Source organism: Phocoena phocoena, chromosome 10 (genome assembly GCF_963924675.1).
Source record: "Phocoena phocoena chromosome 10, mPhoPho1.1, whole genome shotgun sequence".
Taxonomy (NCBI): domain Eukaryota; kingdom Metazoa; phylum Chordata; class Mammalia; order Artiodactyla; family Phocoenidae; genus Phocoena; species Phocoena phocoena.
Window position 1 is genome coordinate 27,516,800 of NC_089228.1, and position 12,232 is coordinate 27,529,031.

At 49.1% G+C, this 12,232-nt stretch overlaps 1 protein-coding gene across 2 annotated transcripts in view; it reads right to left on the reverse strand.

The window, feature by feature from the left end:
* Positions 1-12,232, reverse strand: part of PTPRG (protein tyrosine phosphatase receptor type G) — a 727,666-nt gene that overhangs the window by 88,061 nt on the left and 627,373 nt on the right. The window lies entirely within an intron of this gene.

The following is a 12,232-nucleotide window of genomic DNA, read 5'->3' on the forward strand; positions in this document are numbered from 1 at the left end:
GTGGGGGTTAACCGGGGAAGCTTGTGAGATGGTCCAGGATTCTCTCTGGTCAACCAGCGCCTCTTACCCAAGCAGCTCCTCCTGTCTCTCTCAGGCCCGAGGATCTTCACAAGTCCCCAGCAGCCTCAGGTGAGAACCTAGTCTCTCGAACTGTGGGGTCAACACCTGGAAATCTCCAGGTAGCCCGAATGAAGCTCAGATGCAGTGCGGGGCTGGGAAGAAAGAGCCCAGGTACACAGAGATGGTCACGAGAGGCACGCGGCGAGAAAGCGAAGGTTCCCTGTGACCGCGAGAAGCCCACGGAATCACCCACAGCTGGCTGCAGGCTGACCCGTGCTCAGCAAGGTTTCCTCCTGCTCTGCAAAAACGAGGCCAGCCTGCAGCCAGCCGCAAGCGTCCGTCTGCTGGATGGACTAAATGCAGGGCTAATCAGGCTGCGTTTCCAAGAGAGAGGAGGTGGGCTGAGCAGGAAAGAGATAACTGTCCCTGGGAGGAGACTGCTCAGGAGGCAAGACCTGGAGTGAAGAAGAAACGGGTTACAGGGTTTTTACTGGGTTTCCTCGAACGTACTGGACCTTGATGCCGTCCTTTGTTTCATGCACAGGCAGGGCCAGATTTATGCCCAGCTCACAGGTAAAAAGACACAGAGGCAGGCAAGTGAGGCACACTCTGATCAAAAATCACAGCAGGGCAGCCGGCGGTTTATAAACTGCCTCCCGAACTGTGCCAGCCCATTTCTCGATATCCCTCGCTCCGCAATTTTTCATCAGGCAGCTATCTGTCAAGCCCCGACTGTGTGCCACGCACGGTGCTGCGGGAGGCGGATGCAGGAGAACATCAGACAGGAACAACCCTGTGCCCGTGGGGCAGGAATTTACAGGGGGACAAGCAGACACATGACCAAGCAATTAGAATAAAATGAATGTGATGCCAGGGGAAGCACAACGGGTACAGGGGAACAGCTGTCCTAGCCCAGGAATTCTGGAGGGGCTTCCTGACGCTCGGGTGGGAGCTGAAGGATGAAGGGGAGTTAGCCAGGCCAAGGGCAAGGGCAGATGTGTTCTGGAGAGAGAGCACTGAAGCGGGTGGTGGGGGGGCGGGTAGGAGAACAAGGGGGGCCGCCAAGATGGAGCGTTAGAGGCCACCTCAGCCAGGGTCTGTAGGCTCAATTACGGGCACCGCTTTTGGGCCCCAGGGCTTGCAGTGGAAATCGCTGCAGCACTGTAGATGCACGTCAGATGTGCAGTCTCTCCCGCGATATGATGCTTTAATTGCAAAGCTCTGGCCGCCAGCCACACTTTCCCCCATTGTTCTTGTATTTTTAGATAAAGCGGGGCTTTTAACTGGGAATTTATGGGATTTTGATTACGTAGCTCTTACGTGGTATGAGTTAACTGGGTTAGAATGTGTAAATACATGTGCGGCAAGAACCACAGTTGCAAATGTGGATAATTTTGCAGGGCTCCAGCAGGGGGCAGCCCAACCAGGTAATAATCTGGCTGGCAGTGGGGAATCCCCAAGCCCGGATGGTCCTGTTAATGGAAAATATGGCAGGAGGGCTGACATTACAGGCCACACGTCCAAGGAACTCACTATCTACCGTGGGAAGCCCCTGCATACTCAGGGTCTTATTTCTTTCCTTGCCTTCTTACAGAAAAGGATTCTTGCCTGGGCTACTACACAGTAGGCAGCTATGGGGAGGAGACCGAATGCAAACCCCAGGTCCTTCTCATCCTCAATCACTGAAAAGCACCCTTCACCAAAATTGTCCCTCAGGTTTCACCAGTGAGCTACTTCTCTTTCTAATATTTCATGGTGCTGTGTAAGGTTTTTTTTTCTTTTTTTTTTTGCATTACGCAGGCCTCTCACTGTTGTGGCCTCTCCTGCTGTGGAGCACAGGCTCTGGACGCGCAGGCTCAGCGGCCATGGCTCACGGGCCCAGCCACTCCACGGCATGTGGGATCTTCCCGGACTGGGGCACGAACCCGTGTCCCCTGCGGTGGCAGGCGGATTCCCAACCACTGCGCCACCAGGGAAGCCTATGTGTAAGGTTTTTTGTTGTTGTTTTTGTGAGGGGATGGAGTAGTGAATACATCAGAAATCCTTCTCTGGACAGCCCCCGAAGTGGCGGTTTCTATGGAGGAGAACTCAGGCCGGCAACAACTTGCAGTGTGAGACAGAGACCTAAGGAAATGATTCTGACAGCACTTTAATCTTGGCCTGGACTAATGACCGGCAGCCGGATTTGCCCGGGTCTTTTACATAAAGATCAGGCAAATATAGGAGTGCCCCTGGATTTCCACGCGAGCGTGAGAAAGCTGAGTTCATGTTAAAATTCACAGTACCGCTTTGTCTTCGCAGTACCAGGAGCCTGGAATTTCATTCCATGGCCACACAGTCATGTGGAATCTGTGCCTGTCACTCTCCTGTGGAATCCCACACTGCCCTCAGGGACAGCAAAACCCTTCACGAGTGGGCCTTCCTCCCGCCCCATCATCGCCTGCTGCGCCCCCTGCAATGGGTTCCGGTCACACATACACACACCCAGTGACCATGCTGGGCCATGGGCCCACCTCTCTGCCTTTGTCCCTGCTGATCTCACTGCCAGGAACACCGTTCCCACCCCGCCCTCAGAAGCGCCTCTTCATTCCTCAGTCCTGGTTCAGGTGCCACCTTCTCTGTGAAGCCTCCCCAGACCCTCGGTCTGTGCTCTGGAGGGCAGAGTAGAGATCACAGGTTCAAATCCTGGCTCTGCCACCTTCTACGTGACCTCTAACCAATAACTTACATCAGTTTAGGCCTGGAGTTCTTCATCTATAAAATGGGATAAAAGAACCTACTTCATAGAGGTGGTGGGAAAACTTAAGATGCACGTAGAACGCTTAGACGTGTGCCCGGCATTAAGCAAATGCTAAGTAAATACTCTCATTCTCGTCATGGTGGTTGTCACTGTGCACTTCTTTTACGGCACACATCACACTCAATTACAAGTGCTCTTTTCGTTTTGTTTTTTGCGGTACGCGGGCCTCTCACTGTCGTGGCCTCTCCCGTTGCGGAGCACAGGCTCCAGACGCGCAGGCTCAGTGGCCATGGCTCACGGGCCCAGCCGCTCCGCGGCATGTGGGATCTTCCTGGACCGGGGCACGAACCCGTGTCCCCTGCATCGGCAGGCGGACTCTCAACCAGTGCACCACCAAGGAAGCCCCACAAATGCTCTTTTACTACTTACTGTAAGGTCCCCCAAAGCAGGGCTGATCTTCTCTGTATATAGAACAGTAATAAAGCTCTGTCTCCTACTTGCTATGCAACTCTGGGCAAGTTACTTAACCTCTCTGGGCCTCAGTTTCCTCATCTGTAAGTGGAAATAATAATATTGCTCACTACCTCGTGGGTGGCACGAGGATTACATGAGCTAATGCAATAACACACTTCGTGTGTTGCCTGGCAACCATAAGCACCTGGTTAACAACTGTGATGATGGTCATCACCATCCCCACCCACCACCCACAGCATCACTAATTATCACCATCACCACCAGCATCCTCTCCCTCTTCAACACCCTAGCACAGCGCCAGGCAGATGCTGAGTGCTCATCGGGTGTCTGCTGAATCGGAATCCCCCTGTAATAAATGAGGGCATAGGTGGCAACCACACAGAACCTCAGATGGGTTCTGTGGGCATCAGCAGCAGGGGGCTGCCTGTGAGGAGACGGCCAGCGAAGAGACAGTACCTCAAAGTCTGCCCTGAGACAAGACGGCACTACGCTTCTTGCCATCCTTCAGGAGAGACGCTTGTCCCACTGCCTGACTCAATCTGTGGCCCAGCAGGCCCTCAAAAGAGAAAGCAGAATCAAATAGTGAACTACCAGAAGCTACTAGGGACACCTAACATGCCACCTGAGCTGGGTATACACTCTCTTCCTCCTTTGCTTCAGTCTCCTGACAATCTTCCCCACGCCAAGGCCCCCAGAGACTAGAACATACTATCAACTTTTCAGAGAAACCAACATCCTGCCCTTCAGAGTCAGGCAGACCTGATTACAAATTCTGGCTTAGGCCTTTCTAGCTGTGTGACTTTGGATAAGTGACTGCCTGTCTCTGAGCCTCTGGTCGCTCCTCTGTCAAAGGAAAACAGATGATAACGCTCACCTCTCAGGGGACTTCGAAGGATGAAATGAGATAATCTGTGCAAAGCAGATTGTGCCAGATGCAAAACGAAATCACAGGGCGTCTTGATCAGAAATTATGAAAGAGTTTCAAGAAACGGCAGCAGAACATGAAGGTGAACACAGGGCCTTCTGAACACAGGGCTGTGTGACTGCACGGGCTGCATCCTCAGAAAGCCAGACTGGTCACAGTGCCCGCGTCCAGAGAACATTCGTTCTTCCTTTCAACGGAACCAAGCAACGGCGCTGACTGTGATAAAATTAGATGCTCCCAACTGTTAGGAGCAGCTCACTTTTATTCAGAGCTTCACTTGTATCCCAGCTGCCTCCTGAAAGGTCCAGCAGAGCTTGGCCACCCTGCTCCTGGAAGGTTTGCCTCTCTCTGTGATGCCCGAATCCTGACACCAGGACAAGTGCAGGACCTCTGGGTTAATGCACCTCCTTCTCGCCTCCATCTCTGATTTGTCCAGCTGGTTTGGTTTTGCCAGCAGGCCTAGCCCTTTGATTCCTGCCTGCCACGGGTTTGTGTGAACTGGCAGCCCACAGATGTGTCTGGCTTGGCACCCCTCCCCCGGGAATTATTAATTAAATTGTGAGTTAGTTGCCAAGATTTAATAAACAATAGAGTTCACAAAAAAATCAAAAAGGGAATCTTCTCCTGGAGATGTTCAAAACTGGCTAGCAACACAAGTCTGAATTCCCACATGGCAAACATCAGCTAGAACCAAGCAGCACACACTCTCTAAGACAGGGCATGGCTCATCAGTTTGCCACAGTCCTCACCACTCCCTAATGTCTCACATCAGACCTGCTTTCTTCACTCCTGACTCCTGCTGCCAGCTCCCTCTGGCCAGTCGAATTTCTGTCTGCAGGATGGCACTCTGACCCAAAGAATCAGCAGAACAACGCACACACCTGGGACTTTTACAAAGGCCTTATCATCAAAAGCAAAAATCATGGTTTAATAAGACTCCTGACCAGGATTCTGAAGTTACTAATTCAGCTCGAGAGAAGAGGCTGCTTCTGACCAGGCAGCTTTCCCAATTCCATATTTATTTTCAAAGAGATTTTATTTTTCAACCAATTAGAAATGAATCAGACAGTTGCTCCATCTATAAACGTGGGCCATTCCTCTCTGTGGACTTGGACCTTCTTCATACTCTTTCCAGGGCTGCATCTTTCTGGCCTGTGTGTAAGAGGATAAAAATGGAAAGGAGGTATCAACTTACACCCCCCTCTCCCCCCATGGATGTGATGTGCAGATGAGGGGCTGCTAGGAGGGTCAGAAGATGTGAGGCCAGGCAGGGCCGGGAATCAGAGAATGAGCCAGTCTCAGAAATGTCTTCCAGTGGAAACTTACGGCAAAATGCTGTCTAATACCTAACCCTCTCTGAGCATCTGCAGGAGGGAGGTAGGGTTTAATGACCTCCCCACAGCCCTTCCTCCTCCCAGCTTTTATTTCCACATCCACCAGAATCTGAGTAAAGTGCCTCCATTCTGCTTTTTCCAAAAAATTAAAAAAAAAAAAAAAAAAAGAAAGAAAAACAGTTTTCAGTGGCATATGTCATCACTGAATTAATGCTGTTTGCCTTTTACTGGCTTGGCTCTCATCCCAGTAGAAGCAAATAAAAACGGAGTACAATGTACTATAAATGCTACAGGCAGTGAGACATCAGATGGACCTTTCTGAAACGCTTCCTACCCCGCAGTGAGGGCTCAACTTCTGCTTCAAGACAAGAACCCCTACGTGGTCAAGACTAAAATGAGCTTGGATCTGAGAGGCCACTCTCAGGACTCGGGGAAAGTAGGATTCTTTCACTCTTCAAGAAAGATTAGGAGCAGATGTCTGCACACTCAGACATCTACAGCCGGGTTCAGTCGCGCACAACGGGACTGCATTTGCTCTGATAAGGCCACTCCTTCAAAACCACCCGCAGCTGTGAATTAAGGCGCTGGTTTTTTAAAAAAAACTGTGCTAAAACACACATAAAAGTCACCGTCTTAACCATGTCTAATGGTACAGTTCAGTAGGGGTAAGCATATCACACCTGTTGTGCAATCGATTTCCAGAATCTGTTTTTCATCTGCAAAACTGAAACTCTGCACCTTTTAAACAGCAATTCCCCAACACCCCGACCCCAGCTCCTGGTAACCACCATCCTACTTTCTTTCTGCCTTACGACTTGACTACACTCTAGGTACCTCACCTAAGTGGACTCATATATATATATATAGAATCATATCCATATATATATATTTGTCTTTTGGGGACTGGCTTACTTCACTAATAAGTCCTCAAGGTTCATCCATGTTGTAGCATGCGACACGATTTCCTTCTTTTTTTAAGGCTGAATAATATTCCACTATAGGTATATACCACATTTTGTTCATCTATTCATCGGTCATTTGGGTTGCTTCCACCCCTTGGCTACTATAAATAATGCTGCTATGAACATGAGTGTACAAATATCTCTTCAAGACTCTGCTTTCAATTCTCTTGGGTAAATACCCATAAGTGGGATTGCTGGACCATGTGGTAATGCTATTTTTAATTTTGCGGGGAACCTCCATACTGTTTCCCAAGTGGCTGCCACTTTACATTCCCACCAACAGGGCACAAGGGTCCCCATGTCTTCACATCCTCACCAACACCTTATTTTCTATTTTGCTTTGGTTTGGGGTTTCGTGGTAGCACCCCTAATGGGTGTGAAGTAAACAGGCGGCCGCTTTTTTGTAGGGCCACAAAATTTGTCTTATTGTTGTGGAGCCCTGGCATTAGCTAAACCAGAGACACGATTGTGGGTTACAAATACACATATTCTCCTGCAACGGGACACAGGTTCCATGTTCCGATTACCACGTCTGAGCTGGATTTAGAGCATCTGTCACGTGTTTCAATTTATATCAACACTAGGAGTTCTCATCAATAGGCCCTCCTTACCATTTCACACAGAGCTCACTTAATCAGACTCAACAGTGGAACTGTCATGTGTATTTCCATTAGGTGCTGGAAAATTGAGGGCGTTTGATAAATCCCAATTTAATTAGAAGTCCCATATATACGGCAGGTCCTCATCTACCAGAAATCACCGCCGCAGACACATCATTGCAACGTCACGTGACTCTGCCATCAGTCAGGACTCACATCAAACACACCACTCCTTACAGCCTGAATTCCTGACCCCAGCCTCTGTGGAAACCTCGGTGTGCTTGGTGAGGTCTGGTTGCCTGCACTGAGAGATACACAGGCTGTCCTAGTTCAAAGGTCACTCAGTGGGGGGCAGAAACTTCCAAGGACCCAGACACTTCCTGGGAGGAAACTAAATCACACGGGCGCCTTCAGGGCACCTGAGCTAGTTCTTCCCAACACTCCCAGGAAGATCACAGCCAAGACCCGGGGCAAGCAGAATTACGTAGAAAACTTCTCCCCACAAAAAACCTGACTGCAAACTGCCACGGTAGTCCATACGAGTGCCTGTTCTATTTTATTTTAAATAAAGTATGCAACATTTTCCTACCTCCATATACCCCAGCTGAGTTTCACATTCACGACGTCTGCCTTATCTTCATGAGCCTGTATTGCTACTTCTTTCTGACCTTAAATTAACTACTATTTTTTCCCTCAAGTAAACTTCTTTGAAAAGGAAATTTATGTTAATACTATAAATCGTAGTTTCTCCACCATGGCACTATCAACACTTTGGACCAGGTCATTCTTTGTTGCGGGGCTGGTCTCTGCCCTGTAGGATGTTTAGCAGCATCCTTGGTCTCCTCCCACTAAATGCCAGTAGCAGCCCCCTCCTCAGTCATGATAACCAAAAATGTTTCCAGATATTGCCAAATATCCCTGCAGGGAAGGGGAACAAAATCATCACTCTGGTTGAGAACCTGTGCCATAAATTAAAAAATGGTACCTTTTTAAAAGTACACGTTCAAATACTCGTTTAATAATTAATACTTCACCTGAAACCATCTTGTGTTGCCCACTCAGGGAGCAAGCCCCTAAGGCGGGATGCAGGCAGCACCACGGTGGAGTCAGGGCCCATGTCTGACCCCCGGTCTCGCCACGTCTTGCCCGGGGCACGTTCCTTAACCGTCTGAGCCTCAGTTTCCTCACTGGCCTAATGGCAACAAGGACAGCACGGGCCTCCCGGGGGATAAGTGACATCACATTTTGGCTTTTAGCACAGACAACACCAGCATGGAACAAATGTTAACCAGTGATGTCATTATTTATATAATCAAAGGTTTTCTTTAGAGCTTGAAAGTTCCAAAGAGGTGCCCAAAGGAGTGGGGTTTGCCCAAAAGGAGTGGGGTGGCTGGAGCTTAGCGCCCTTGACTCTGGCTCAGAGCAGAACAGCAGCCCTCAGTCGCTGACCAACACAGTCCATTCCTAGCTCAGGGGCAGGACAAAGGCCGGCCAGGGGCCAGTTCTGGCCTGGAGACTGTACTTTCCTGACCCCTAAACTGGACTGTCTCTTTAGCTGACCCCAAGAAGATAGTCAACAAGCTTTCGGTGAATGAGTGTTTACATAATGGGGCTCTGACCAAGATTGAATCTGAAAAAGGAGCCCTGATTTAAGGAAAGAAAAATGAAAAATCCCACCACTGCGTGATGAGTTTGTAGACAATGCCCACCCTGAAATGCTTTTGCTGGGGCATGCCACATACCATCCCAAGAACATTTTACTGCATCAGTAGGCATCTGAGGGTGCCCACACCACATCTGGGCTGTGCCTCCTGAGGGACGGACCATGCCTACTGCCTGCCTGATCTCTGTATGTGTCTGAGTCGGCCCCTTCTTCTAGAGAAGCATTCCCCTCTTCTCCTTCCCTGCAAGTTAATACTAAAGCTACTACTCATAGCACTTGAAAAGATGTTATCAAACATCAAGCCTTTTTGAGATGCTGGTAAAAATATAACACAGTTTGTAACTTTAAACGTTAACGCTTTTTTCAAAGAGACTAAATATTGATTTAAAGAATTGTTTTTAACACGAAGAAAAAATAAATGTGGAACAGATTTAAACAAATGTACATCCACAGTCTTTCAAAGAAGTCACCACTAACATTAAAATGATGGTGATTTCGTTTAAAAAATAAACACCAAGCTGGAGGAGGCAGATGGAGAAAAGGCTGAGATGGATGGAAGCAAAGTGAGACCTTGGGGGTCGTGGACAATGCAGGGTTTTCGGGTTTTACCCTCAAGTCACTCACATCTTTTATTAACCAGTGGGTACACACATTTCTGCTTAAACCAGGGGTCTAGCAAATGACAGCTCACCGATCAAATGAGGTCCACTGCCTGTTTTTGTAAACAGAGTTTCACCAGAACCCCATCACATCTGCCCATTTGTGTAGTGTCTCTGGCTGCTTCCGTGCTACCTGGCAGAGATGCACACTTTCAGCAAAGACCTATGGTTCACAAAGCTGAAAATGTCTGCTCTCTCTGGCTGTTTGCAGAAGAAGTTTGCCCATCTCTGGCTTAACCGATCCCCACCACTGCTCTCAACCTGGAATTGCCCGGAACTGCCTGGAATTCTAAAGGAAGATCCCTTTTGGCTTTGGGAAGGAGTGGATGTTCCCATTGAGATGAAGGTGGCAAGGGAAGATGCTCTGATTCACCAGTGCTGGGGACAGAGCGGAGTTCCTGGAGGTCATTTTTAAAGCCAGCTCATTGGGGACCACAGTCTCCACATGCTCTATAATGTCCAAGGATGACTGCAGAAGAAAGACCCATGAGGGGCCTCCTCATAAGTCACCAGTGCCATCATGCGGCCCTCGGGCTGCAGAAAGCTCCTCCTTCCTTGTCACCGACAAGGGTGACTCTGCACCTCCTTTGGCACTAAGGGCTATGCCTATCCCCACTTTACAGACAGACTCTGGGCAAAGACTGGCCTGAGGACCCTGCGTGAATAAAGGGCAGAGCCTACTGTAGGGATCTGACTCCAGAGCTACCCTGCCAAGATGGCAGACGCTCAGAAGCCTGCAGCGTTGAAACTTGAGACCCGCACGCCCCGTACCTGGAGGTGGAAATACCCCAGGTTTACCACCTGTTTCTTCTCCCCTTTCCTTGGACTCTGGAACTTGACTCCCATTGCAATGACTCATTTCTGCTTACCTGGACTACGCCCCAGGTCCCCACCCTCACCAGTCTCTCAGGGTATCAACACTCCCAACCCAAGCTCTTAGCGAGCCACACTTTTCAGGAGTGTGGACAAAAAAAATGTTTAAGAGGAGCAGGCTGGGAATGCAACTTGCCAGAGCCTCCAGTCCAGAGGCCAAACCACTCAAGCTTGACAAGCAATTCCAGGTCCACCGCTTGTCTCTGGAGAAACCACAGTGGTCCGAGTCACCATTGCCATCACCTCCTAACTCTACTCCCTGTGTCCGTTCTTGCCTCCCCAGATGTCCACGCAGAGGCCCACGTGACCTGAGAAGGTTAATCAGATGAGTAACTCTCTTGCTGAAATCCATCACTGCTTTCCCATACCCGTTAGAATCAAATCCGCGGCATGGCTGATGGGCCCCTTCCTGATCTGACCTCTGCTTGTCTGTGAACTCATCCTGTATCCTTCACCTTGGCGGTCTAGACACACTGGCCCTCTGATGGCTCCTTGACTGATCCTAATTAGCTCTGACTTTAGGGTCTCTGGACCTGCTGCCCCTCCTGCAGCCTAGAATGCTCGTTCATGGATCATGGCATAGCTAACTCCTTCTCACCACCTGGGTCTCCATTCAAATGCCATCCCTTGACCATCTGATGCTATACTGTCCCTGTCCCCGACTCCAGCACCTGACGTTATGCAGTTGTTTACTGGAATAGTCTCAAGCTTGTCCATTAGAACATGAACCCCAGGAGAGCAAGGCCTGACTAGATCTAGAGTCTACTTCCAGTACCTAGTCCAGTGCCTGGGACACAGTGAGTACTCTATAAATATTTCTTCAATATCTTCAGACGCAAGAAATCCAACTTTTTCACAGCCAATTCCTAGAGGGAATGTCACTGCTCATGCAGGAATAGCTTCAAACAGCTTCACAAGTGGCTCGATATTTCCTCCACTCAATTCCTTGGAGGGCCACTCTGCACTTTTCCCTAAAAGTGAGCAACGCCCATAGCAAACCCACACTTCAGAAAATGAGTCCATACCAGCTTTAAGGAGGAACGTAATTCAAAACATGAAAATTTATTCTAAGTTGTATCTTAACATACGAGGTCTCAGCTTTAGATGAATTTTAATGTTTACAAGTGCAAAAGCAAATAAATATTTACCAGTTGCTTTTTTTTTTTTTTGCACTCTTATAACTCCACAACAGCTTAGATGCAAAAAAAATTGTTGCTAAACATCTTGTAGTCTGGCAAAAGAAAGAATTTCTTATTAAGAAAACCCCTCACAACAATAACAACCCCTCACGCTCAGGGCTCCCTTGTAGAAACTATCAGGATGGTTCATTAAGATTTGAGCGTGGACTTCCCAGGTGGCACAGTGGTTAAGAATCCGCCTGCCAATGCAGGGGTCATGGGTTCGATCCTCGGTCCGGGAAGATCCCACATGCTGTGGAGCAACTAAGCCCGTGCGCCACAACTACTGACCCTGTGCTCTAGAGCCTTTCAGCCACAACTACTGAGCCCGTGTGCCACAGCTACTGAAGCCCACGCGCGTAGAGCCCGTGCTCCGCTACAACAGAAGCCACGATGAGAAGCCCACACACTGCAACGAAGAGTAGCCTCCGCTCACTGCAACCAGAGAAAGCCCGCGCACAGCAACGAAGACCCAAAGCGGCCATAAATAAATAAATATTTTTTAAAAAAGAAATGAAAAAGATTTGAGCATATGACAGAGTCACAAAGTTGCCCTCGGTCAGCGTGATGGGGATCACATCCTCCCCGTGGAGGCCAGACCAGCCATGCCCTGGTCTTACCATCCAGGAACTCGCTAATTCACAGAGCAAACAGGGCTCTGAGAGCGAGAGCCCTGTTTCTCAGGCTGCGATCATGGGCTAATAATACCAGCTCTCCCCATCCCCGCGCTTTCAGTTTTAATGTAAATGTCACTTCCCCAGAGGG